Source organism: Rhinoderma darwinii, chromosome 12, assembly GCF_050947455.1.
Source record: "Rhinoderma darwinii isolate aRhiDar2 chromosome 12, aRhiDar2.hap1, whole genome shotgun sequence".
In the NCBI taxonomy this organism is placed as follows: domain Eukaryota; kingdom Metazoa; phylum Chordata; class Amphibia; order Anura; family Rhinodermatidae; genus Rhinoderma; species Rhinoderma darwinii.
Genome location: NC_134698.1, coordinates 29,456,534 through 29,482,032, shown reverse-complemented (window position 1 = coordinate 29,482,032; position 25,499 = coordinate 29,456,534).

Here is a 25,499-nt window from a genome sequence, read left to right as displayed (position 1 = left end):
AAACCCGAAATTACAGAAAAACGGGGAGACCCCTGACGAGTTACTGACCCGGTTATTCAGGGAAAATTCAGCAAGGGGAAGGAATGAGACCCAATCGAATTGACAGTCAGAGATGAAACACCTTAAATATTGTTCCAGGGATTGGTTGGTCCTTTCCGTTTGGCCATTGGTTTCGGGATGGAAGGCGGAGGAGAAGGACAGATCAATCTCCAACTTTTTACAAAAAGCTCTCCAAAATAAGGAAACAAATTGTACCCCTCTGTCAGAAACGATATTGACTGGGGCCCCATGGAGACGCAGGATGTGTTTCACAAACAAAGAAGCTAACGTCTTGGCGTTAGGTAGCTTCTTAAGGGGCACAAAGTGGCACATCTTGCTGAAGCGGTCGACTACCACCCACACCACCGACTTGCCCTGAGATGGAGGCAAATCGGTGATAAAATCCATGGAGATATGGGTCCAAGGTCTCTGGGGAATGGGCAAGGAACGTAGTAGGCCCGCAGGTCGGGACCTAGGGGTTTTGGACCTAGCGCAAACCTCACAAGCGGCGACGTAAGCCCTAACATCTTTAGGCAACCCAGGCCACCAATAGTTTCTGGTAATGAGGTGTTTGGTGCCCAAGATGCCAGGATGACCGGATAGAGCGGAGTCATGGTTTTCCCTGAGTACCCTCAGCCGGTATTGCAGGGGAACAAACAGTTTGTCCCCAGGGACGTTCCCGGGAGCTGCACCCTGATCAGCCGCGATATCAGAAGCTAAATCAGAATCCGTGGCAGAGACGATTATACCAGGGGGTAAAATACAAGCGGGATCCTTCTCGGAAGGAGGATTGGCCATGAAACTACGTGACAGAGCGTCAGCCTTAATATTCTTGGACCCAGCCCTATAGGTAACCAAGAAATTAAATCTGGTAAAGAATAGTGCCCACCGAGCTTGTCTAGGATTAAGCCTCCGGGCCGATTCTAGGAAAACCAGATTCTTGTGATCCGTAAGGACCGTTACCTGGTGTCTGGCCCCCTCCAGGAAGTGCCGCCACTCCTCAAAAGCCCATTTAATGGCTAGAAGTTTGCGGTTGCCAATATCATAGTTACTCTCCGTGGGCGAAAACTTCCTAGAGAAGTAAGCACAGGGGCGGAGATGGGTGAGGGAGCTGGTACCCTGGGACAGGACGGCCCCCACTCCCACCTCGGAAGCGTCAACCTCCACAATAAATGGCTCCTCTTGGTTGGGCTGAATCAGCACGGGGGCCGAGATAAAGCACTTCTTGAGAGTCTCAAAGGCCTGGACGGCCTCAGGGGGCCAATGGAGGACATCGGCACCCTTGCGGGTAAGGTCCGTAAGAGGCTTAGCGACGACCGAGAAGTTGGCAATAAATCTCCTGTAATAGTTGGCGAACCCTAAAAAACACTGTAACGCCTTAAGGGAGGCAGGTTGGACCCATTCCGCCACAGCTTGAACCTTGGCAGGGTCCATGCGGAATTCATGAGGAGTGAGGATTTGCCCTAAAAATGGTATCTCCTGTACCCCAAAGACACATTTTTCAGTCTTAGCAAACAGATTATTCTCCCGAAGGACCTGGAGCACCTTCCTGACATGCTCCACGTGGGAGGACCAGTCCTTGGAAAACACCAGTATGTCATCAAGGTACACAACAAGAAAATTACCCAGGTACTCTCTCAGGATTTCATTAATAAAATTCTGGAAGACAGCAGGGGCATTACACAACCCAAAGGGCATGACCAGGTATTCGAAATGACCCTCGGGTGTGTTGAACGCAGTTTTCCACTCATCCCCCTCTTTGATGCGGATTAAGGTTATATGCCCCCCGTAGATCGAACTTAGAAAACCATTGGGCTCCCTGAACCTGATTAAAAAGATCCGGAATCAAAGGAAGTGGGTACTGGTTCCTTACGGTGACCTTATTCAGGTTACGATAATCAATGCACGGCCTAAGACCACCATCCTTCTTCCCCACGAAGAAGAAGCCAGCACCTACAGGAGAAGTCGAGAGGCGAATGAAACCCTTGGCCAGGCATTCTTGGATATACACCCTCATCGCTTCACGTTCAGGACATGAAAGATTAAATATCCTACCCTTAGGAAGCTTGGCACCAGGCACCAAATCGATAGCGCAATCGTAATCTCTATGGGGGGGCAACACCTCGGAGGCCTCCTTAGAAAACACATCGGCGAAGTCCTGAACAAACTCAGGAAGTGTGTTTACCTCCTCCCGGGGAGAAATAGAGTTAACAGAAAGACATGACATCAGACATTCATTACCCCATTTGGTGAGATCCCCAGTATTCCAATCAAATGTGGGATTATGCAACTGCAACCAGGGAAGGCCTAAAACCAGATCAGACGATAATCCCTGCATCACCAGTACAGAGCACTGCTCCAAATGCATGGAGCCAACCAGGAGTTCAAAAACAGGAGTATGCTGAGTAAAATAACCATTAGCAAGGGGTGTTGAGTCGATTCCTACTACAGGGATAGGATAAGGTAAATCAATACAAGGCATCTTTAGAGACATAGCAAATTCCACAGACATGATATTAGCAGATGAGCCAGAATCCACGAAAGCACTGCCCGTGGCAGACCGGCCAGCAAACGAGACCTGAAAGGGAAGCAAAATTTTATTGCGTTTCACATTAACGGGAAATACCTGTGCGCCCAAGTGACCTCCCCGATGATCACTTAGGCGCGGAAGTTTTCCGGCTTCTTATTCTTGCGCCTGGGACAGGTGTTCAGTAGATGCTTGTCGTCCCCACAGTAGAAGCAGAGACCATTCATTCTGCGAAACTCCCTACGTTGTCGAGGGGACATGGAGGCCCCGAGTTGCATAGGTACCTCCGAGTCCTCCGTGGAGGGGCGAGGAGACGGGACCTCGGGGGGAATCGCAGAAAAGTCAGAGGGGAGCACACTGAAGCGTTCTAGCTGACGTTCCCTGAGACGTCGGTCAAGTCGTACTGCTAGGGCCATAACCTGGTCAAGGGAGTCAGGCGAGGGGTAGCTAACCAGCAGATCCTTCAGGGCGTCAGATAATCCTAACCTAAACTGGCACCTTAGGGCCGGATCGTTCCACTGAGAAGCTACGCACCACTTCCTAAAATCAGAACAGTATTCCTCAACCGGTCTTCTACCCTGACGTAAGGTCACCAGCTGACTCTCGGCTAAAGCAGTCCTGTCAGTCTCGTCGTAAATGAGTCCGAGGGCAGAGAAAAAACGATCAACAGAGGAAAGTTCAGGGGCGTCAGGAGCCAAGGAGAAGGCCCACTCTTGGGGCCCTTCCTGGAGTCGGGATATGATGATACCCACCCGCTGGTTCTCGGAACCTGAGGAGTGGGGCTTTAGGCGGAAATACAGTCTGCAACTCTCCCGGAAGGAGAGAAACGTCTTACGGTCCCCTGAAAACCGGTCAGGTAACTTGAGGTCGGGTTCTAGAGGTGAGGTGAGGGGTACTACTAAAGCAGCGTCACCCTGATTGACCCTTTGGGCCAGGGCCTGGACCTGTAGGGAGAGGCCCTGCATCTGCTGGGTCAGGGTCTCAAGGGGGTCCATGATAGCGTCAGCGTAGGAGAAATGGTAGACTAGGTAAGGGCTTGTAATTATGTAATGGCAGGAAGGAGGTGAAGGGAAAGTGAGCCCTAATCTACCCACCGCCCTGTCCCTGCCTACTTGCAACGACCCGCCCTAGGCGACGAGGAACAACTGGGCGGCGGTCCCTACGCTGGCTAAGTGCACAGGAAGACAAACAGGGAACACGCAAGGGAAGGGGCAGTAGCCACGGAACGCCACGAGGAAACGGGGCGGCGAACGAACAGTCAGGACCAGGACGAAGTGAGTACACCCGAGCGGTCACGGAGACAGAAGCAAGCCAGGGGCAAAGCAAAGCAGGTCAAGCAGAACTGCAGCAAGGCAGAAGCACGGCAGAAGCAGGCTGGAGCAAGCAGCAGTGGGGCCAGGAATCCAAAAGAATTACAAGCACTGAGGGAGAGCACAGGGCAGGTAATAAAGGGCAGGGGGCGGAGCTAACTCCGAGAGACCAGGCCGCGATAGGCTCTCCCACTCCTGAGCCTGCCACCCTGGTTGGTGGGAGAAGGTGTCAGTCGAACAGGTCTGGCCTCAGGTGTGGATTGATTAATCCCAGGAGTGTAGCTAGATGAAGTACCTGGCAGATCCCTAACATTTTCTATAAATTTCCTTACCACCAATTGTTTTTAATGTAATTTTCTTTTAACATTTGTGTCTTAATTTTGCTACATAGGCATCTGACGTACTAACTCTGTGACAGCCCTTTTTCTGACAAGAATATGAAACCCATCATTGGATCTTTACTAACAAGAATGAAGAAGGAGAATATATATATCTTCTATTCATGCACCAATCACAATATATTGTGTTTGAGGGAGTGACGGCTCTTCTTTGCTGTCCATCAGTATTTATAACACTAACTTTTAATGATTAATTTTATTGTGCTCACTGTACATTTGGTTGATAACCTGTTTTATGTCACTTTGGTATTCAATACCGTATATACATGTTCGTGACTACAATACAGAATTTTTGTATTGTACATATAGCATTAGTTTATATGGTCTTATCCTTGCACCTTTTTATTTTTTCTATTTATCACTTATTTTATGGGAGACCACAGTCTTCCTCGTATCTAAGGACACAGACTTATTACTTTTTGTGCCCTTAGCCTTAATCCATATTTGTGCCACTGTTATAACGATTTTTCTCGTTTGTATGTGACTAATTTTTATCGCATTTATACTTAGTGTTAGTACTTAGTGCATCACTTATACACCGTCTTTCCGTTTATAATTTTTTTTTTTATTATTCCATCCCGCTGTCATTGGCAAGATATCTTCACTTTAATTTACATGTAGATGGTTTCCGATTTACATTCATACACAGATTACTCACTTTCTTCTTTGGCAGTAAATTTCTTTTCTTCGTCCAATGAGGAGCGCGCTTTCCCTGTGCATCTCCATTGTGTGGCCTGACCTCGCTCCCGCCCCCTTGGCGCACTTCGCATGCTCGGGTTCCCTGTATGCGTCGGGGGTTCCGGACGTGCGCTACGGAGCGTGGGACTGGAAGTGGGGCTGGAAGTGGGGCATGCCTCACTTCCGGTTATCGGCAGGGGACGCGCGCCGTGACTCCTTGGAATGAAAAAATATGGGTGAGTACACTCGTGGCTCACCATATATAAAGCTGTCCTTTTACAGACACGTTAATACCCCTTGAGGAAGCATACCACGAAACGCGCGTTGGGGTTTATCTGCACGCCTGACTGACTCTCCCGGTTCACGTATCATGGGTAAGACTATCTCTGAATAGAGAGGTGGGGGCTGACTGATCAGTTTGTGGACCTATTATTACCAGTGACTTATTTCAATCCCTAATCCTGTTTACTGCATATACAGGTTGTATTATATTAGGGTATAACCATTCATTTATAGCACTTGGTACTCTGCCCATACCCCACACTCTGTATCTGGAGTGCTTGTAATTCCGCCCTGGACCAGTATTGGGAGCCTTTCTTGTTAGTGCTTTACTGGAACTAAAGAGTCCTCTTGTCCTTTTGTAACTTTTAACATGTTATGTGTATTGATGTGTAAAATAAAGATATGTAATTTTACTATTTGGCTGTTTTGCTCCTTGTTCTCCTTCTGTTCATATAACTGGACGGGGACCTGCAATATATTCTCTCTCAGCCCTCTGAATCTCCCCTACCAGAAACCTCTCATTCTCTCGGGACACTGCTCTACACCTTGTGACCCCTGACATAAAAGCACCCCTAACAGTGGCTTTATATGCATCCCACACTACCAAAGGGTCCGGATATGAGGAATGAAGTCTCCATATCTTGGAGTCAGCTGGAGGATCAGCCGAAAATGACAATATAAGAGCTGAATGATCCGAGATTCCCAGAGGAGTGATGTCTAGAGAAGTAACTGTGGGCAAGAAGTCCGGCGACGCCATAGCAAGGTCAATTCTAGAGAATGTTTTATGGGAAGAAGAGTAATAGGAGTATCTTTTTTCAAACGGGTATTTCCACACATCCGTTAAGCGAAGTATTAAGGACCAAGAGTTAAAGGGTTATTCCCAAGTTGATAAATGTAGCTATTAAGCTCCCCCATGTAAAAATAAGAACTTTTCTAATTACCTGTCCGTCGCCCAGCGATGTCGTTTTCCTGCGATTCTTGATTGAAGTTGCAGTCGGTCCCTCTTTGTATCCTGCTCGTTGCCTAGGTTCCCGGCCACCGCTATTTACATTTAGCGGTGGCCGCGCATGCGTAATGACATCCTCTGCGTCCTGAGCAGAGGATGTCATTTACTCGTGAACGCGCATCTCGGCGCATGCGCAGGAGATGCAGTGGAAGGCACCCGTCGCGATGAGAAGTCTGCGCTCCGCTAAAGGTAAGTGTGTGTGTGTGTGTGTATATCTGTGTATATGTGTGTGTGTTTGTGTATATATGGGTGTGTTTGTGTATATGTTTGTGTATGTGTTTATGTGTGTGTGTGTGTGTGTGTGTGTGTGTGTGTGTGTGTATATATGGGTGTATTTGTGTGTATGTGTATATGTTTGTGTGTATATTTTTGTGTGTGTGTGTGAATATCTGTGTATATGTGTGTGTGTTTATGTGTGTGTGTTTGTGTATATATGGGTGTGTTTGTGTATATGTGTTTGTGTATATGTTTGTGTATGTGTGTGTTTATGTGTGTGTGTGTGTGTGTGTGTGTGTGTATATATATGGATGTATTTGTGGGTATGTGTATATGTTTGTGTGTATATTTTTGTGTGTGTGTGTTTGTGTATATCTGTGTGTTTGTGTATATGTGTGTGTTTGTGTGTTTATGTGTGTGTGTGTATATGTTTGTGTGTATATGTTTGTGTGTGTTTTTGTATATGTGTGTGTTTGTGTGTGTTTTTGTATATGTGTGTGTTTGTGTATGTGTATATATGGGTGTGTTTGTGTACATATGTTTGTGTGTATATGTTTGTGTGTATATGTGTGTGTTTTTTTGTTGTGTTTGTGTGTGTGTTTGTGTATATATGGGTGTGTTTGTGTATATGTGTGTGTTTGTGTATATATGGGTGTGTTTGTGTATATGTGTGTGTGTTTGTGTATATATGTGTGTGTTTGTGTATATATGGGTATGTTTGTGTATATATGGGTGTGTTTGTGTATATGTTTGTGTGTGTGTTTGTATATGTGTGTGTTTGTGTATGTGTGTTTGTGTATATATGGGTGTCTTTGTGTACATGTGTTTGTGTATATGTTTGTGTGTATATGTGTGTGTTTGTGTATATGTGTGTGTGTTTGTGTATATATGGGTGCGTTTGTGCATATGTGTATATGTTTGTGTGTATATGTTTGTGTGTGTTTTTGTATATGTGTGTTTGTGTATATGTGTGTGTGTTTGTGTATATATGTGTGTGTTTGTGTATATATGGGTGTGTTTGTGTATATATGGGTGTGTTTGTGTATATGTTTGGGTGTGTTTGTATATGTGTGTGTTTGTGTATGTGTGTTTGTGTATATATGGGTGTGATTGTGTTCATGTGTTTGTGTATATGTTTGTGTGTATATGTGTGTTTTTATGTGTTTATGTGTGTGTGTTTGTGTATATATGGGTGTGTTTGTGCATGTGTATATGTTTGTGTGTATATGTTTGTGTGTTTTTGTATATGTGTGTGTTTGTGTATATGTGTGTGTGTGTTTGTGTATATATGGGTGTGTTTGTGTATATGTGGGTGTGTGTGTTTGTGTATATATGGGTGTTTGTGTACATGTGTTTGTGTATATGTTTGTGTGTATATGTGTGTGTTTGTGTGTATATGTGTGTGTTTGTGTATATGTTTGTGTGTATGTGTTTGTGTGTATGTGTTTTTGTGTTTATGTGTGTGTTTGTGTAATATATGGGTGTGTGTTTATATGTGTTTGTGTATATGTTTGTGTGTGGTTCTTTGTGTGTGTGTAGGTGAGTATAAGTATCGGTATTGTTCACATTGATAACTTTTTTTATGTTGGACTACATCTTCGATTCGTTGGACTACTGCGTAGATCTAAGTTTTTTGCAAATTTTAATAAAATGGTTAACGAGGGTTTTGTTGGGGATTTCTTATTTCAATAAAAAAAAATTGTATTTGTGTTTTTTTTTCAAACTTTATTAGTGCCTAGGTAATGGCAGTTGGCTGATTGACAGCGTCCATTATTAAGGCGGTACTTAGTGTTAGCCGGTGCAGAGGCTAGCACTAACCACCCATTATTACCCCGGTACCCACCACCACCAGGGCTGCCGGGAAGAGCTTGGTACGATCCAGTACCCGACCATCTGTTGTGATGGTCGGGCACTGGGGCGGCCGCAGGCTGGTATTATGAGGCTGGGAAGGGCCAAAATGCTAGGCTGTAATGCTAGGCTGCTGCTGCTGTGTTGTATCGGGCTGGTTATAAAAGTGGGGGGGACCCCCACGTCATTTTTTTTTTAAATTTAACAATAGACGGGTCCCCCACATTTTTAATAACCAGCCATATACAAGGCCGCAGCAGCCTGGCATTACACGGGTGGGAGGGGCCACTGGTTTAGTACATTCCCAGGCTAATAACACTGTGTTGTTTATGGCTGGTTATGATAAATTGGGTGGAACCCCATGTTATTTTAATAAAAATAATAAATAAATAAAAAAAAAATGACGTGGGGTCCCCCCCACTTTTATAACCAGCCAGATACAACACAGCAGCAGCAGCCTAGCATTACAAGGGTGGGAAGGTTCACTGGTTTTGGCCCTTCCCAGCCTCATGATACTAGCCTGCGGCCGCCCCAGAGCCCGACCATCACAACAGATGGCCGGGTACTGGATCGTACCTGGCTCTTCCCGGCACCCCTGGTGGTGGTGGGTACCGGGGTAATAATGGTGGTTAGTGTTAGCCTCTGCACCGGCTAACACTAAGCCTCCCCTTAGTAATGGACATTGTCACTCAGACCGCGGCCATTACTAAAGTGGTAGTAATAAAACTTGAAAAGAAAAGACAAAGATATAGATAAAATATTTTATTGAAATAAAGCACCCCCAACACAACCCTCATTAACCATTTTATTGTAGAAAAAAAAACCGTCATCTACATAGTCCTCGAAACCGACGTAGTCCAAACACCATACTTGTAAAAAAAAGATATAAAAAAAAGAAACAAAACATGTCGTAGGCTTAGTTTCAGTTTCATGTGTGATACTGACTGTTATACCATGTATAGAAGCCTGCCGCCAAGTTGACTTAGATACAGGGTGCCAGCAGACAGTATCATACATGGCCATACAGACATATATACAAACAAACATACATACAAACATACATACATACAAGCATGCACATATATACATGCAAACATACATACATGCAAACATACATACTAACATGCACATATATACATACATGACAACATACATACATGACAACATACATACATACATGACAACATACATACATACATACATACATGACACATACATACTAACATGCACATATATACATACATGACAACATACATACATACATACATACATACATGCAAACATACATACTAACATGCACATATATACTAACATGCACATATATACATACATGTAAACATACATACATGCAAACATACATACAAGCAACCATACATACAAACATACATGCACACATATACATGCCAACATACATGCCAACATACATACATGCAAACATACATGCACATACATACATGACAACATACATACATACATGCACATATACACATACATGACAACACACACACACATACATGCATGACAACATACATACATGCCAACATACATGCAAACATACATACATGCACATATTCACATACATACATGACAACATACATGACAACATACATACATACATGCAAACATACATACATACATGCACATATACACATACATACATGACAACATACATGCAAACATACATACAATCATACATACTAACATGCACATATATACTAACATGCAAATATATACATACATGCCAACATACATACATGCCAACATACATACATACATACATACACGTATACACATACATACATGACAACATACATACATGACAACATGCATACATACATACATGCATACATGCACATATACACATACATGACAACATACATACATGCAAACATACATACATGCACATATACACATACATACATACATGCAAACATACATACATGCCAACATACATACATGCATAAATACATACTAGCATGCACATATATACATACATGCCAACATACATGCCAACATACATACATACATGCACATACATACATACATACATACATGGCAACATGCATACATGCACATATACACATACATACATACATGACAACATACATACATGACAACATACATACATGGCAACATGCATACATACTTACATGCATACATGCACATATACACATACACGACAACATACATACATGCAAACATACATACATGCACATATACACATACATACATACATGCAAACATACATACATACATACATGCCAACATGCATACATACATACATACATACATACTAACATGCACATATATACATACATGCCAACATACATGCCAACATACATACATACATACATACATGCACATACATACATACATACATACATACATGGCAACATGCACTTATACACATACATACATACATACATGACAACATACATACATGACAACATACATACATACATGCACATATACACATACATACATACATACATACATACATACGTGACAACATACATACATGGCAACATGCATACATACATACATACATGCAAACATACATACATGCACATATACACATACATACATACATACATACATGCCAACATACATACATGCAAACATACATACATGCACATATACACATACATACATACATACATACATACATAAATAAACTCACCTAAGACGTTCCCACCAAGATCTGAAAGGTCCCGTCACTTTTCTTCTAATGCTCCCATTGACAATAACAGAGCGGTGGGCGCAGATGACGTAATCACGTGTGCCTGATATGATTACGTCATCTGCGCCACAACGCATTGTTACTATGAATGCGAGCGGCGCCAAGAAGAAGGAAGATGGCAAGTGACGGGACCTTTCAGAGCTCCGTAGGAACGTCTTAGGTGAGTTTATTTTTTTAATATATTTTTAGTTGTTCGCCGGGTGCTGATGCAGCACCGGTGCGGCGGCTACAAAAATTACATGTAGTGACAGGGTGGGGGGGGAAGTTGTTTGCCGAAACGGGGTGAATATACTGTAGTGTAGTGTAGTGTAGTGTAGCGTAGTTGGCATTCACGGTAAGTTCGTCTCAATCGGGCTTACCATGCCCGCTTGAGACGAACATTCCCCCGATGTTGCTAGAACTACAGTATCTAGCAACGTCGGGAGCGCGCACACTGCAGAGCAGAGCGGCTTGATTGACATCAAGCCGCTCACACCCCTTTTTAGAAAAGATAACCAGCACTTGCTGAGTTATCAAGTGTAAAAAAAAGGTACTTAGGGAATGAATTTTTAAAACATTTTAACAGCAAATGTTTTAAAATTAATTTCCTGCTTAGAATGTGTAAAAAAAAAAATTTGAGTCAACTTGGGAATAACCCTTTAAGGTGAATAGAAGACTGATCTGAACCTCCCGTACGATCTATTGATATGTCAGGGACCGCATTGAAGTCTCCCACACCACACATAACACTGGGCCAGCAGGGAACTCTGATAATTTCTGAGCTATCAAATCCAGCAGTGCAGGATCCAAATGTGGGGGAACATACATATTAACTATAGTAAAATGCGACCAATGCAGTGAACAGTGTATGATTACATAACGCCCAAAATGGTCACATGCTATTCTCAACACCTCCAGGCACAGACTCTTGGCTATGAGGACCGATACCCCTCTAGAATAGGAGGAGTGATACCCTCTAGCAATCCAAGCCCGCTTAAGGGCCAACATTTTTTGTCCAGTTAAATGTGTCTCTTGTAAGCAGATAACATGGGGCGAGTGTTTCTTCAGAAAATTGAAAAAAGGAGACCGTTTAAATTTAGAATTAAGCCCACGGACATTCCAGCTCAAGACCTTAATTATAGCCATGGTACGCCTGAAGAATAGAAAGCAGCAGGAGACCCAGAGCCAACATAGGAGGAGAATGGAGAGGGGAAAAGCACACAAACATTCACACACACAATCATCTCACACCACATATAACAGTACATTAAAATACAATAGATTAGACCCCAACAATCCCTCTCAAGCACTAAACTGCTAGTGTAGACCTGTACCCACTAACTGAACTACAACTGAGAACAGTGGTCTCTAAGCTAACAGCTAATACAGCAGCACAGCCCTGAGACCTGACCCCACTGATAGGGGGGGGGGGAGGAAGTTAAGACAAATCACATAAAAAATGTGAGCATTACATCAATGCCAGACCTCATCATCTTTCCATAGTAAAGTGCAAATACAACAGTTAATTAGATAATTGGATAAATGGAGATCCGCTGGGAATTATATAGGATAGAACCTTTATGCCTTGCCGCTTGAAGAATAGCATCTCTATCCCTGAAATGTAGCAGACGAGCCAGCAGGGGGCGAGGAGGGCCTCCCAGCGGCCCGGTCCTAGCAGGGACCCAATGAGCCCGTTCAATAGTGAAGAATGCTGAAAAAACAGTAGCATCAAACCACCGTTCCAGAAAATAAACTGTATCTGCACCATCCGATTTTTCCGGAAGCCCCACTATGCGGATGTTATTTCTTCTAAGTCTGTTCTCAAAATCATCGGCCCGCTCGACCGAGGTCTCCACTCCGCCTTAAATCCGCGATATGAGCTGGAATAGGGTGTAGAGTATCCTCCACCTCCGAAATCCTGCGCTCTGTTTCTGAGGTGCGTTCCCGCACTTTTTGCCCATCATGCCTCAGGAGAACAAAGTCTTGACGCAGTTCATCAACCTTAGTAACCAGCAAGGGTTGACATGAGGTAATTGCAGACATTAATTCAGCAAATTTTGTATTCACATGTGAGGAAGAGACAGGTTGGTCCTGTGTGATAATGGTCTCGGAGGACTCAGTGAGCCACCAAAACAGGGACAGAGATGGGTCCGGAGAAGCAGGGAGACGTTCAGGCCTAGTAAATTGCTCCAGCCCCTTTACTGTATTAGCCTTGATTTTAGCCAGGGCCGTGCCAGAAGCACTATCCTCCAAATCGTCTAAGGATTCCTCATCTGAAGGGGGAATGTAGCTGCCCTGCATGGATCTAGTCTTCCCCTTTTTTCCAAGTAGACAACCTAAATGCGAACCATAAGGGAACATGTCCCCTAAAGAAATAATGACAAAATATTTGCAAAAGTAGAAAAGCTTTATTAAATATAATATACACCGCGTTCCAAATTATTATGCAAATGTTATTTTTCGCTGATTTTCCTAAATAGTCGATGCAAATGACTGTCAATATAATCTTCAAGCCATCAACCGTTGGAGTATAATGCAAATTTTATTGAACAAATCTCCTAATGATAACAGATTTTTTTTTAGAAGTAAAAACCTCAAAATGCAATTCAAATTATTATGCACAACAGAGATCAAAACATTTTAAAGGTTGTAAAGAGAACTAAAATGGTAATTTGTTGAATTTGCAGCATCAGGAGGTCATATTTACAGAAATCAAAAGCTCTTTCAATCAAAAAAAACATAACAGGCCAAGTTACATGTTAACATAGGACCCCTTCTTTGATATCACCTTCACAATTCTTGCATCCATTGAATGTGTGAGTATTTGGACAGTTTCTGCTTGAATATCTTTGCAGGATGTCAGAATAGCCTTCCAGAGCTTCTGTTTTGATGTGAACTGCCTCCCACCCTCATAGATATTTTGCTTGAGGATGCTCCAAAGGTTCTCAATAGGGTTGAGGTCAGGGGAACATGGGGGCCACACCATGATTTTCCCTTCTTTTATGCCCATAGCAGCCAATGACACAGAGGTATTCTTTACAGCATGAGATGGTGCATTGTCATGCATGAAGATAATTTTGCTTTTGAAGGCATAGTTCTTCTTTTTGTACCACGGAAGAAAGTGGTCAGTCATAAACTCTACGTACTTTGCAGAGGTCATTTTCACACTGTCAGGGACCCTAAAGGGGCCTACCAGCTCTCTCCCCATGATTCCAGCCCAAAACATGACTCCGCCACCTCCTTGCTGACTTCGCAGCCTTGTTGGGACATGGTGGCCATTCACCAACCATCCACTACTCCATCCATCTGGACCATCCATGGTTGCACGGCACTCATCAGTAAACAACATGGTTTGAAAATTAGTCTTCATGTATTTCTGAGCCCACTGCAACCGTTTCTGCTTGTGAGCATTGTTTAGGGGTGGCCGAATAATAGCTTTATGCACACTTGCAAACCTCTGGAGGATCCTACACCTTGAGGTTCGCGGGACTCCAGAGGCACCAGCGGCTTCAAATACCTGTTTGCTGCTTTGCAATGGCATTTTAGCAGCTTCTCTCCTAATCCTATTGATTTGTCTGGCAGAAACCTTCCTCATTATGCCTTTATCTGAACGAACCCGTCTGTGCTCTGAATTAGCCACAAATCTTTTCACAGTACGATGATCACGCTTAAGTTTTCTTCAAATATCCAATGTTTTCATACCTTGCACTATTTCACGGTTTTCGGCAGCAGAGAGATTCTTTTTCTTTCCCATATTGCTTGAAACCTGTGGCCTGTTTAATAATGTGGAACGTCCTCCTTAAGTAGTTTTCCTTTGATTGGGCACACCTGGCAAACTAATTATCACAGGTGTCTGAGATTGATTACAATGATCCAAAGAGCCCTAAAACACAATATCATTCATGAGTTTAATTGAAAAACGAATAATTAAATGTTTATGACACTTAAATCCAATGTGCATAATAATTTGGAACGCGGTGTACAATAACATAACCAGAATAAAAAGGATGGACCATATACGGAGAAGAAAAACAATGTGGTCAGATGTAAAAAACCAGTGACAAACCGTAACAACCGACCGTCAGCAGCCAAAAACCACTCCTGTAACCAACAATAGGAAAATATATATAGATGGAATGGTACGTGCTAAAATATTAAGCCCTCTTGTAAGTAGTAACAAGTGGTAAAATATCCACATATAGAAAAAGTGCAACCTAAGTACAATGCACATAGAATAGTGTAGGATGTCTAAATAGCTCAACACAAGAGTGCAGGCAAACAGACAAGGAGGTAAACTGCAGTGATCGTACGACAACAATTTAAAGACATGAGCACATACCCTGGGACATGGTGGGGAGTGGAAATGGCAACCTCAGGACTGGATGAAAAAAGCGCCTCGAAGCGCGTTTCGCCTATATACCAGCTTCGTCAGGAGGCTACATACAATAAAATTCAAGGGGTATATATAGGAAGATAAATGTGTTGTTCTCACCTGTGGTGAGTGCAAATTGGCGCTCGGCACGCCCACCGAGAGACCCACGCATCATAGGACGCGCCGCACACCAAGATGGTAGAGCGCCGCATGGTGACCTCAAACATGGGTCACCATAGCAACGCCGATGCTAAGCAGCACTCCACAGCCGAAGCAACCAGGATAAGGACAGAAATGTATGTATGGAAACTATTTAAGTGGGAAGAATATGGAAATGGGGGAATATGAGTAAAATAAAATATAATGATAATGCCTTGGAGAAATAAATAGCAGTAGTCATATATTAATATTGTGGATGATAAATAAAGAAAATAAAAATGGATATTACAAAAACTCATGAATTGTAATGATGGGGGTAGGGAAACAGACAAGTGAGCCCTAATCTACCCACCACTCAGTCCCTGCCTACTTGCAACGACCCGCCCTAGGCGACGGGGTACAACTGGGCGACGGTCCCTACGCTCAGTAAGTGCACGACAGACAAACAGACAAGGGTACACAAAGCTAAGGGAAATGGGGCAGTTGCCCACGGCAACACCGTGAGCAACAAGAGTGGTGAACGAGCCGAGTCAAACCAGGAGTGTATGAGGTACCAAACGCAGAGCAGGAGAGTAGTCAGTAAGCCAGAGTCAGTATGAAGCAGGGTCAAATAGTTCAGAAGCTGCAGCAGGGCCAGGAAACCAAACGAGAAGAATCACAAGCAAGGAGGAACAGGAAAGGCAGGTATAAATAGATAGAGGGCGGGAGCTAGCTCCGTCTGGCCAGGCTGTGATAGGCTCTCCCACTCCTAAGCCTGCCATCCTGAGTGGTGGAAGATGGAGTCAGTCTCACAGACATAGAAGCAGGTGCAGACTGATTACCTATGGGCGTAGACACAGAAGCTGTGCCTGGCAGATCCTTTACATGAATATATACTTTTTCAGTTGATATATGATTTTATTTGATATTTATGTTGGTCAATGGGATCTATAAATACATCCGTGGGGTCTACAAACTGACACATGTTACAGTCACCACAGGCGTATGAACCCTTGAATTTGGACCCCCTTCCCAGGTGCATCTTAGGTCTGGAAAAATGACTTTTCATAATTCTGTCTCCAATATTGCAGGCCCTTTTAGCTATGAGGATGGGTCTGTCAGCAATGTGTGGAACTAATTTTGGCTCACATAGCATGATGTTCCAATTTTTATGTCAAATCTGAGCAACATCCTTCCATTGATTGTTGAACGTAGTAGTAACACAAATCCTGCTATCCTGAATACAGTGTTTGGGTTTGAGGATATCAGATCTGTTACTATTGAGGGCTCTCTGATAGGCTTTAGAGATGGTCTCTTGGGGATATCCTGTTACATTGAATCTACTGCTTAGATCCTTTGCATGATCCCTGAAATCTTGTTCTTCCTCAGAATTAGAAGAAATTGTAGTGAATTGTCCCACTGGTATGCCATTCTTGTGATGTGGCGGATGAAAACTTTGGTAGTGTAGGAGGCTGTTAGTAGAGGTATACTTCCAAAGAAGAGTAGTTTTAACATTGGTGCCCTCCTTCATGATTTTTAGATCGAGGAAATCAACCACTTCTTGTGATATTTTCGCAGTAAGATGTATATTCCAGGGATTTCTGTTCAGTTCTGCAATATATTGCTTGCATTCATCTTCGGTACCTGTCCAAAAAATAAGTATATAGTCGATATATCTATACCATTTGGCCACATAGTGCTGATATTGTGTGGACGGGTACACCTGTGTCTCCTCCCACCAACCCAAAAAAAGGTTGGCATAGGAGGGTGCACTACCGGAAATTTGTCTATATTAAGTCCTGTCAAACACAAAATAATGGTGTCCCAGGACAAATTCTAAAATGTCATAGGGGAAAGAATCATGCCATCTATAGCAAGTGGTTTGTATATTAAGTGGAGTTCCAAAAACCGGATTGATTTACTGTGTTGTGTGTGACAAAGTGGGGGGCCATTGTATGTGATATATGTATTGATTGCTTGCTTGCTACAAAGTTTGCAAAAGTGACATAATTTGTAACCTTTTTTTTCCTTTGCAGTTTCCTGAGTAGCTGAGTAAGGGGGAGGGCTTAGCTGCTACCAGGTGGTATAAATCAGGCCTCACTACTCTGTAGAGCCTGCTCTGTGCCTTGAATAGCAAGTGGTTTGTATATTAAGTGGAGTTCCAAAAACCGGAGTTGAAAAGAGGAGTTAAAGCCCAAGTAAGTGCTCTTCTACTTCTTTATCTTTTTGGTTAACACCTGTTCGCTGTTTTTTTTTGTAACTGGGATAATGGACAGCAAGATTGGAGGTTTTCTTCAGTGCACAGTTTGCCATATGTATGCACGACTGGAGCCGGAGTTCCAGGGTGAATATCTCTGTGGCAGATGTGAGCATATTGTTCACCTGGAAGCTCGTATTAGAGATCTGGAAGAGCAGAATGCAACACTGAGGAGGATAGACAATTTTGAACGGAGCTTGCTGCTCACAGAGCATGCAGTTAGTGGGTTACAACTGGAGGGTGAAGACATGGGTGAGCAGGATCAGGTAAGTAGCTGGGTTAATGTAGTTAGGGGCAGTAGAAAGGGGTCAAAGACAAGGAAGGCCGATCCGGTTTCTGACATTCCAGGCAAAATTGCCAAGTTGGGTGATGATGCGAGGGTGTCAGTCTCAGAAATGGCAGCCCTAGTGGATACTGATCTCCCTAACAGCCGGGAGAACAGCCCAGCTAGTAGTCGGCGGGATGGTAATGCAGGTAAGCCAAGACAATTGATAGTCGTAGGGGATTCTATAATCAGGAAGACGGATAGAATTATTTGTCGCCAAGACCACCTCAACCGAATGGTTTGCTGTCTCCCTGGTGCCAGGGTTCGGCATGTGGTGGAACGGGTGGACAAATTGCTGGGAGGGGCTGGTGATGATCCAGCTGTCGTGGTCCATGTCGGTACCAACGACAGAATAAATGGTAGGTGGAGGAGCCTTAAGAATAATTTTAAAGAACTAGGCTACAAGCTGAAGGGAAGGACCTCCAAGGTTGTATTCTCAGGAATACTGCCTGTGCCATGCGCATCACAGGAAAGACAGCGGGAGCTTAGGGAGTTAAATGCATGGCTGAAGTCTTGGTGTAGAGGAGAAGGATTTGGGTTCCTAGAGCACTGGGCTGACTTTTCATTGGGGTACAAACTGTATTCTGCAGATGATTTGCACCTAAATGGAAGGGGGTCCGCTGTGCTGGGGGAGAGAATTCTAGCTGGGGTGGCGGAGTATTTAAACTAGGGCTGAGGAGGGAGGTCAATGTAGAAAAAAAAGGGGTAGCCAGGTTAGAGAGGGGTCAGACTATATTGGTGGGGGGAGAAACAGAATGTGGGGAGAGGACTGGACAACAGGATAAGGAGATCCTTTCGTTACAAAACATCAGTGTAAATAAAAAGGACCGATTAATGTCAAATCACATTTCTGATAATAAAAGTGAAAAACTGACAGGCAAGTTAAAGTGTATGTTCACAAATGCCAGAAGTCTAGCAAGTAAAATGGGGGAGCTGGAGGCCTTGATACTGGAAGAAAATATAGATATAGTTGGTGTTGCTGAAACATGGCTGGACTCTTCACATGACTGGGCTGTAAATCTACAGGGTTTTACACTTTTTCGTAAAGACAGGACAAATAGGAAAGGTGGTGGTGTATGTCTGTATGTGAGAAGTGATATGAAGGCGAGTGTGAAAGAGACAATAGTGGGTGAAGACTGTGAGGAGGTTGAAACTTTGTGGGTGGAACTAGAAAGGGAGGTAAACACTGAAAAAATTACTTTTGGTGTAATCTATAGACCCCCCAATATAACTGAGGAGATGGAAGTTCAGCTATATAAACAGATGGAGCGGGCTGCACAGGCGGGTACTGTAGTGATAATGGGAGATTTTAATTTCCGGGATATTAATTGGTGTCATGGTTCGGCTTCAACTGCAAAGTGGAGACATTTCCTCAACCTGTTGCAGGAAAATTTTATGGGCCAGTTTGTGGAAGACCCGACTAGAGGTGAAGCTCTGTTGGATCTGGTCATTTCTAATAATGCAGATCTTGTTGGGAATGTCAATGTTCGTGAAAACCTCGGTAACAGTGATCACAATATAGTTACATTTTACCTATACTGTAAAAAAGAAACGCAGGCTGGGAGGGCAAAAACATTTAATTTTAAGAAAGCCAATTTCCCCAGGATGAGGGCTGCAATTCAGGATATGGACTGGGAAGAACTAATGTCAAATAATGGAACAAATGATAAATGGGAGATTTTCAAATCTACTTTGAGTTATTATAGTGCAAAATTTATTCCTACAGGTAATAAGTATAAACGACTCAAATTAAACCCCACATGGCTTACACCTTCTGTGAAAGGGGCAATACATGACAAAAAAAGGGCATTTAAAAAATACAAATCTGAGGGTACAGCTGTAGCCTTTGTAAAATATAAAGAGCTTAATAAAATCTGTAAAAATGTAATAAAATTAGCAAAAATACAAAATGAAAGGCAGGTGGCCAAGGATAGTAAAACAAATCCTAAAAAATTCTTCAAGCATATAAATGCAAAAAAGCCAAGGTCTGAACATGTAGGACCCCTAGATAATGGTAATGGGGAGTTGATCACAGGGGATCAAGAGAAGGCAGAGTTACTAAATGGGTTCTTTAGCTCTGTATATACAACTGAAGAAAGAGCAGCTGATGTAGCCGGTGCCAGTGCTGTTAATATATCGGCTGATATACTGAATTGGATGAATGTAGAGATGGTCCAAGCTAAATTAAATAAAATAAATGTGCACAAGGCTCCGGGACCAGATGGGTTACACCCTAGAATTCTTAAAGAGCTTAGTTCAGTTATTTCTGTCCCCCTTTTCATAATATTCAGAGAATCTCTAGTGACTGGTATAGTGCCAAGGGACTGGCGCAGGGCAAATGTGGTGCCTATTTTCAAAAAGGGCTCTAGGTCTTCCCCGGGTAATTATAGACCAGTAAGCTTAACATCCATCGTGGGGAAAATGTTTGAGGGGCTATTGAGGGACTATATACAGGATTATGTGACAATAAATAGCATTATAAGTGACAGCCAGCACGGTTTTACTAAGGACAGAAGTTGTCAAACTAACCTAATCTGTTTTTATGAAGAGGTAAGCAAAAGTCTAGACACAGGGGCCGCTGTGGATTTAGTGTTTTTGGACTTTGCAAAGGCATTTGACACTGTCCCCCATAGACGCCTAATGGGTAAATTACGGACTATAGGTTTAGAAAATATAGTTTGTAATTGGATTGAGAATTGGCTCAAGGACCGTATCCAGAGAGTTGTGGTCAATGATTCCTTCTCTGAATGGTCACCGGTTATAAGTGGTGTACCCCAGGGTTCAGTGCTGGGACCACTATTATTCAACTTATTTATTAATGATATAGAGGATGGGATTAATAGCACTATTTCTATTTTTGCAGATGACACCAAGCTATGTAATATAGTTCAGACTATGGAAGATGTTTGTGAATTGCAGGCAGATTTAAACAAACTAAGTGTTTGGGCGTCCACTTGGCAAATGAAGTTTAATGTAGATAAATGTAAAGTTATGCATCTGGGTACCAACAACCTGCATGCATCATATGTCCTAGGGGGCGCTACACTGGCGGATTCACTTGTTGAGAAGGATCTGGGTGTTCTTGTAAATCATAAACTCAATAACAGCATGCAGTGTCAATCAGCTGCTTCAAAGGCCAGCAAGATATTGTCGTGTATTAAAAGAGGCATGGACTCGCGGGACAGAGATGTAATATTGCCACTTTACAAAGCATTAGTGAGGCCCCATCTAGAATATGCAGTTCAGTTCTGGGCTCCAGTTCATAGAAAGGATGCCCTGGAGTTGGAAAAAATACAAAGAAGAGCAACGAAGCTAATAAGGGGCATGGAGAATTTAAGTTATGAGGAAAGATTGAAAGAATTAAACCTATTTAGCCTTGAGAAAAGACGACTAAGGGGGGACATGATTAACTTATATAAATATATTAATGGCACATACAAAAAATATGGTGATATCCTGTTCCTTGTAAAACCCCCTCAAAAAACAAGGGGGCACTCCCTCCGTCTGGAGAAAAAAAGGTTCAAGCTGCAGAGGCGACAAGGCTTCTTTACAGTGAGAACGGTGAATTTATGGAATAGCCTACCGCAGGAGCTGGTCACAGCAGGGACAGTAGATGGCTTTAAAAAAGGGTTAGATAATTTCCTAGAACAAAAAAATATTAGCTCCTATGTGTAGAAATTTTTCCTTCCCTTTTCCCTTCCCTTGGTTGGACTTGATGGACATGTGTCTTTTTTCAGCCGTACTAACTATTGGGTGCAGGTTGTTTTTTTTTTTTTAAATAAATTACTATTCCTAACCCCAATTGATGTTGAATATTGGTATAGAGCGACTCTACGTCCAGAGAGACAAGTAATGTTTCTCCTCAGGAATGTCCAGGCTCTGCAGCTGTTCAATAGACTTCTTTTTACAACCATTGGTGATTCAACTATATAAGAAACTCTATGCATTTAATTGAACACCTTCCAAGCTTACACACACACAAACACACACACACACACACACAAACACACACACACACACATTACCCATTGAAAGTATAAGTTCACGCTTTGCTCTGCTGTAAGTACCAAACAAACGTTAACGAAGTGCCGGGATTGTGAATAGACGTCCCGTCCTGTCTGGAAGGAATGTCTAGTCACTGTCTAAACACTTCAGTATTGTTAATATGTCAGTATAAGGCAGCACATAGCAAACAACTCAGTGTCACTATGGACTGACTAAATGAATGGAGAGGAGTGCATGACGCTGATTGGTCGCTGATTGGTCAGCGTCATACACTCCTCTGTACAACTCCCACTTGGTCTAAAGTAAAAACATACCCACTTAGGCATTAAGAAACGAATTAGCATAAAGCTAAAATCGCTCCTAACGTGGTGAAAATAGATCGTTTTTCTAAATAAAAACCACTGCTGTCACCTAAATTATAGCGCCGATCTCCTTATGTAGGAGACAGGGAACTTATAATGTGGTGACAGAGCCTCTTTAAAAAAGGCTTCGATAATTTCCTATAACGAAAAAATATCCGCTCCTATGGCTTTATTCAGACGAACGGGAAAAACGTCCGTGCAGCGCGCGTGATTTGCACGCGCGTTGCACGGACCTATATGTGTCTATGGGGCCGTGTTGACATGTCCGTGATTTTTACTCAGCGTGAGTCCGCTGAAAAAAAGTCACGACATGTCCGTTCTTTCTGCGTTTTTCGCGCATCACGCACCCATTGAAGTCAATGGGTGCGTGAAAACCACGCATGCCGCACGGAAGCACTTCCGTGCGAACTGCGTGATTCGCGCAAGAGCTGTCAAAAGGATGAATGTAAACAGAAAAGCACCACGTGCTTTTCTGTTTACAAACATCCAAACGGAGTGTCTTTGAGATGAGCGAACCCGGACAACCGAACTTCACCGGGTTCGGCCGAACTCGTTTTGGCCAAACCTGGCAAAAACATTTCCGGTACGCTACGTCAGGAGATAGTCACTGTCCAGGGTGCTGAAAGAGTTAAACTGTTTCAGCACCCTGGACAGTGACTTCCGATCCCAATATACATGAACGTGTAAAAAAAAAAGAAGTTCTGACTTACCGAGAACTCCCGGCTTCTTCCTCCAGTCTGACCTCCCGGGATGTAGAGGCTGCCACAGTGCCCTCTGTAGAGGCTGCCACAGTGACCTCTGTAGAGGCTGTCACAGTGCCCTCTGTAGAGGCTGCCACAGTGCCCTCTGTACATTCTGCCACAGTGCCCTCTGTACATTCTGCCACAGTGCCCTCTGTACATTCTGCCACAGTGCCCTCTGTACATTCTGCCACAGTGATGTCAGGGGCTTGCCCAGAGCTGGAGTCCCGGAGCAGAGCCGCTTCTGGCACTCTGCCTGGGATTCCAGCTCTGCTCCTGACATCACTGTCCATATATGGGCAGAGATGTCAGGGGCAACCCCAGAGCTGGAGTCCCAGGCAGAGCGCTAGTAGGCTCTTCCTGGGACTCCAGCTGTGCTCCTGGCATCACTGGGACTCCTGCTCTGGGGAAGCCCCTGACATCATTGTCGATGTATGGACAGCGATGTCAGAGGCTCCCCAGAGTCCCGGAGCAGAGCCGATAATAGCGCTATGCCCGGCACTCCGCTCTGGGGAAGCCCCAGAGATCGCTGTTCATATGTGGACAGCGATGTCAGGGAATTCCACAGAGTCCAGGAGCAGAGCCGACACCAGCGCTCTGCTCCGCTCTGGGCAAGACCCTGAAACACTGTCCATATATGGGCAGCGATGTCAGGGAATTCCACAGAGTCCCGGAGCAGAGCCGACACCAGCGCTCTGCTCGGGACTCCGGCTCTGGGGAAGCCCCAGACATCGCTGTTCATATGTGGACAGCGATGTCAGGGAATGCCACAGAGTCCAGGAGCAGAGCCGACACCAGCGCTCTGCTCCGCTCTGGGCAAGACCCTGACACACTGTCCATATATGGGCAGAGATGTCAGGGAATTCCACAGAGTCCCGGAGCAGAGCCTGTACTAGCGCTCTGCCCGGGACTCCGGCTCTGGGGAAGCCCCAGAGATCGCTGTTCATATGTGGACAGCGATGTCAGGGAATTCCACAGAGTCCAGGAGCAGAGCCGACACCAGCGCTCTGCTCCGCTCTGGGCAAGACACTGACACACTGTCCATATATGGGCAGCGATGTCAGGGAATTCCACAGAGTCCCGGAGCAGAGCCGACACCAGCGCTCTGCTCGGGACTCCGGCTCTGGGGAAGCCCCAGACATCGCTGTTCATATGTGGACAGCGATGTCAGGGAATTCCACAGAGTCCCGGAGCAGAGCCTGTACTAGCGCTCTGCCCGGGACTCCGGCTCTGGGGAAGCCCCAGACATCGCTGTTCATATGTGGACAGCGATGTCAGGGAATTCCAGAGTCTCGGAGCAGAGCCGATACTAGCGGCTCTGTGTCCCGCGGGCCGCAGATGAAAGCCCCAGGGGCCGCATGCGGCCCGCGGCCGCGTGCTTGAGACCCCTGCTCTATGGTCACAGATGCCACTGTTAGGCATCAGTCACTGCCTATGTTTAACGTATACGTCAGCTTTCCCCAACGTACCATATTTTTTGGACTATAAGACGCAGTTTTTATCTTAGAACCTGTGCTGTAATTTTCTGCTGCGTCTTCTCTCCTGATGGCAAACAGCTGCCAGTGTATGAAGAAGCCACTGAGCTCCGAGCTTCAAAGGTACCTTGCAGTGTAGTGTGATGGAAGCTGCATGTCCTGTGCTGTGTGTAAAAGATCTTTGTGTTATCGGCTCACTGAACAGTCACTTCTTACACACAGAGTTCTCTCATCTCACTGTTCAGTGAGCAGATATCCCAGACATTAGTACACACAGCACAGTAAATCTCTGCAGGTCCTGATCCACAAGGACCTTCTAGCCACGCCCCCTCCTATGTACAGAGCCTCAAGAAGACCAGATTCAACACCATTAACCCCTGCCTCTCCTCACCTCTGATGTCTGGTGAGTTATGGGGAGGGTGAGAGCAGTATAGCTGCCAATATCTTGTATTTCTATGTCTGACATTGTATTGGGGCACTGTGGGCGGCTTTGTTTTAGGGCACTGTGGCTGTCATTGTATTGGGGCACTGTGGCTGTCATTGTATTGGGGGCACTGTGGCTGTCATTGTATTGGGGGCACTGTGGCTGTCATTGTATTGGGGGCACTGTGGCTGTCATTGTATTGGGGGCACTGTGGTACCCTATTGTCTCAATATTAACCAATATTATCTCTTATGCTACAATTTATGGTCCAGTGCGTCCTATAGTCAGAAAAACATGGTATACATTAAACGTATTGCAATAAACATGTCGTGAAGGGGGGGGGGGGGTGGGCTAAGCGGTCTAAATTTAAGACGGTAT